Here is a 4,984-nt window from a genome sequence, read left to right as displayed (position 1 = left end):
TGCAGCGGTGTCCTTCAGATCACCAGTGAAGAGCTTTCCGAGGCTCTTCACTGGTTTTTCGGACACAGACGGAATAGTGGTGTTTCCCAGACTGAATCAGAAGCGGTCTGTCACCTTCCCTTTCCTCAAGACCAAGGACCTGGATTTCCCAGGCTTGAAACTCATTCTTGCCCAAGTTATGAGTCGATCCAGACCTTGCAGGAGCCATCTGCATCCAGGCATTGATGTTGTGGATACCGTGAGATCATCCATGAATGCTCTTATCGGTGGCTGTCGGGTACTAGATCTAGACAATGGACCTCGGCACTCCACTTCTGCTGACTTCACCAGCATATTCATGGCAAGGGCGAACAGAGACACAGAGATCGTGCAGCCGGTGATGATGCCTTTTTCCAGACGATGCCAATCTGATGTTGATGCCCCAGAGGACACCCTCAGACTAAAATGGTCATAATAGTCGAGGATGAGATGACGCACCTCTCTGGGACATGGTATTTTCTCAGGGATAATTCCACCAGCTTATGTGGAATCGAACCGTAAGCATTGGCAAGGTCCAGCCAAAGTACTGCCAGATCACCCCTGCTCTCTCTCGCTTCACGGATCAGCTGAGTCACTACGCCAGTGTGCTTGATACACCCTGGGACTCCTGGGACTCCTCCTTTCTGCACAGAGGTATCGATGTAGGAGTTCTTCAGCAGAAATCTCATGAGGCGGTTGGAAACGATCTTGAAGAAGGCCTTGCACTCTGTGCTGAGAAGGGAGATTGATCTGAACTGCTCGATGTCCTTTGCATTCTCCCCCTTGGGGACCCATACTCCCTCTGCATACTTCCACTGCTGGGGTACCTTCCCTCTTTTCCAGATCACTCTGAAGATCTTCCACAGGCACTCCAGCAGGCGGGGGCACTGTTTGAAGACCTTGTACGGGACCCCACTTGGGCCCGGTGCTGATACCGCTCTGGAAGCTTTGATGACCTCTTTGACTTCCTTCAGAGTGGGTGCGCTGATGTCAAACAGGGTGCTGGGCTCAGGAGGGCATACAAGGGCTTCACAGTGGCCGAGGTCTTGGTCTCTCATGCTGTCGCTGTAAGTATTACTTATGTGGCGGTTGATGTCTTCCTTCGGACATGAGAGCTGACCGCTGCGTTTCTCTCCCAGCAGCTTCTTTGCGAAACCAAATGGGTTTGTGATGAAGGCACTGCGCTTGCGAGCCCTCTCCTTGCCCCGCCTCCTGTGCCCCTCGGCCCGACGGAGGGTGAGTAGCTTCTCCCTCACCACACCCCTCAGTTCTGCCAAGGCTTCCTTCTCATCGTCATTAGCCTTCTTGAACTGACTCCTTAATATCCTCAGCTCCTTTCTGACTTGAGAGATCTTCTTCTCACGCCGGTTTGGAATTGATGCTGTTGTAGTCTTGGTGGCACGATGTTCTTTAATGCCATACCTGTTGTGTGGGCCGCTGAAGAGGAGGTACTGCTGGCCCACCACCACAAGATGGCGCCCTGCTTGAAGTGCGGGCTTCAAGCACGAGAGGGCGTCGGAGCGACCGGGAGTGACAGCTGTCACTCATCATCCGTACCAGCTGTCACTCATCCACTACACATCACCACCACCATAAAGGCCGGACTGCAACTCCACCTCCCCGCCGAGAAATCAGATACCAGTCAAGTAATTTCTCTGCTAAGCTTAACTATAACTAATAGTCTGATCTCGTTTGCAGCCGTTTTCCTGTGATGTGTCCTTATCTGCGGTATTGGCGTTTGGTGTGGACTGCGACGGCTTCGCCTCACACCCCAAACCAGATAAGTGGTTTCACAGGAGCTGTACGAGTGTGTGATTGGAGGTGGAAGTGCTCCCTCCTAACTGAACACTGACTGTGGGATTACTGAGTGTGCGAACTCACACTCATCAATACTGTTTCTGTTCTCTGCCAGCAGTACCGGGTCTGACTGCTGAAGACAGTGGCCACCTGGGGCGCAGGGCTTGGCGGCTCCGGTGTTCTTCAGATCCGTTGGTGGTGGAAGCTGTGTGGGATCCAGCTCTTCTCTCGCCAGACGTCTTCTATCTTCGAGCCTGCCCACACTTCACCTTGTGTATAATTGACATTCCACCATATTGTTATTGTTTGTACTTCGTTGTGCGATTCACAACATTAAATTGTTACTTTTTGGCTTATCCATTGTCCGTTCATTAACGCCCCCTCTTGTGGGTCCGTGTCACGACACTTTCACAACAATACCTGTCTGATGCGATGCATATTATGAGTGTGCTCATTGTCCTGAGCCTCTGCTCCACATCACCCTTTGCTGTTGCTTCAAGGGCTGAATCAACATCTACATCAAACCGCTGCCACTCTGACTCCTTGTTGGCAGTGGGCCACAAAATCCGACGCTGTTCTGATGGTCTGCTTTGGGGTGACGCCGGTAGTGCGCGGAGGCTCTGGGCACTGTGGGGTGTCTCCGGGCCTGGATCCTCCTCCATCTCACCAGATGCCATACTGGGTACTAGCACTGAGCGTTGCACCACAGGGTTCCTTAGGCAGCGCATCTTGGTCTGATGTATCTTTAGACCTGTCAGATTTTTGCAGACCTTGCCACATTTGCAAACTGCGCTTGTAATCGATTGTCCATTTGCAAGGGTCGTTACCAGAAAATCCGTCCATTTGGTGTGCTCATTCTCCCCCCCTCTCGGGCACCCGTGGGGGTATGACTCTTTAGGGTTCATCGTAGCATTGTTTGTGTGCTCCCTTGCGGGAGCTGCAGCTCAGGATGCTACCCCTCCCTGCCCCAGTTGCCGTCTCTCCGAGCTGTCCTCTGTCTCTTCAGCTGTCACCACACTTTCGAGGTTGTCATCCAGTCTTTCCTGGAAGTCAATGGCATTACCATGTTTGATTAGACCTGCAATACACCTAGTGGTGCAGCCTGGACACATCTTCAGTGACTCTCCCGAGATCACTGGGTGTTTCGGGTCTTAGTCATACACCCTCACTCTGGTGACCCAGCCAGGGGTGATCAGTCCCCCGACTTGTGTCCAGGTAGCGCACTATGCATCATTCAACTATACAGCGCACTTTGCACAAGTAGATTCTGTATGATGCTCTAATGGAGGGGAAGCCTTTTCTGCATACACGCCACAAACAGAGTCGCTTAAGGTATGCTAAAGCACATTTGGACAAGCCAGTTTCATTTTGGAATAAGGTGCTGTGGACTGATAAAACTAAAATTCAGATATTTGGACATAACACGGGGCAGTATGCATGGCTGAAAAAGAACACAGCTTTCCAAGAAAAATGCTTGCTACCTACAGTGAAATTTTGAGGTGGTTCAATCATGCTGTGTGGCTGTGTGGCCAGTGCAGGTACTGGGAATATTGTTAAAGTTGAGGCTCACATGGATTCCAGTCAATATCAGCAGATTCTTGTCAACAATGTTCATGAATCAGTGTCAAAGTTGAAGTTGCACCAGGGCTGGATCTTTCAACAAGACAACGACCCTAAACACTGCTCAAAATCTACTAAGGCATTCAAGCAGAGGAACAAGTACAACATTCTGGAATGGCTGTCTCAGTCCCCAGACTTGAGTATTATTGAAAATCTGTGGTGTGATTTTAAGCGGGCTGTCCATGCTCGGAAACCAACAAACCTGAGATGTTTTGCAAAGAAGAATGGTCCAAAATACCTTCAACCAGAATCCAGATTCTAAATAGAAGCTATAGGAAGCATTTAGAGGCTGTTATTTCTGCAAAAGGAGGATCTACTAAATATTGATGTATTTTGTCTTTTGGGGTGCCCAAATTTATGCACCTGCCTAATTTTGTTAAAAGAATTATTGCACACTTTCTGTAAATCCTATAAACTTCATTTCACTTCTCAAATATCACTGTTTTTGTCTGCTATAGGATATATTTAACCGAAATCGCTGATCCAAACAACCAATGATTTATAAAGGAAAATCATGGAAATCATCAGGGGTGCCCAAACTTTTACATACAACTCTATCTATCTATCTGTCTATCTATCTAGTAGTTGTTAATGCAGAAGAAAAAGTTCACTGACACATTGTGAGTAAAGGCAGCACATAGTTTCCTTCACAGAATAAGGGTGTGGGATGTTTCGACACATTCTAACTCATAGCTCCTCACACAGTGGACTAAGCAGCAGTTTTCTGCCCTTTATAAAAAAAAAAATGTCTTTATATATATATATATATATATATATATATATATATATATATATATATATATATATATATATATATATATAGTATATATAGTATATATAGTAGTATATATATAATATATAGTTGTACGCAAAAGTTTGGACACCACCAGCTGCAATCACCACCCTTATTCGCCACTTACAACCCTCCAGTTCCTTGGCTTTTATCACCATTTCCAAAAGTATTGGAGCACTTGCTATTTCACACATTTTAATTTTTTTTATGCCATTTCACATACAAAAATAAATAAATACATTAATCTAAATTTCTAAAATTACAGTTGTGCTCAAAGGTTTACATACAGAATATTTTTATTATTTATTTATTTATTTTTGCCTGTTTTTCAGAGAATATTAATGATAATACAAAAACTTTTTTTCACTCATGGTTCGTGGTTGAGTGATTCAATTTATTGTCACACAACTGTGTTTACTCTTTTTAAATCTTAATGACCACAGAAACTACCCAAATGACCCTGATCAAAAGTTTACATACCCCTGTTCTTAATACCGTGAATTGCTCCCTTTAACATCAATGGCAGCTCTTTTGTGGTAGTTGTGGACGAGGCTCTCAACCCTAATCAGCTGATTCTTGCTGCACGTATTCTTCGATTGTAATGATCTAGTCATCTATAATTTTAGATTATTAATTATTAATTAATAAATTAATACAATTATTAATTTTAGATGTGTGTGGCTCCAAAAAAAAAAATAAAAAAAATGACGGTGTGATGCAGGATTTCGTCACTCTTTGAAAACATCCCTCTGGGCG

This window comes from Thalassophryne amazonica, chromosome 12 (genome assembly GCF_902500255.1).
Source record: "Thalassophryne amazonica chromosome 12, fThaAma1.1, whole genome shotgun sequence".
NCBI classification, from domain to species: Eukaryota; Metazoa; Chordata; class Actinopteri; order Batrachoidiformes; family Batrachoididae; genus Thalassophryne; species Thalassophryne amazonica.
Note: the sequence above shows the minus strand (reverse complement) of the source record.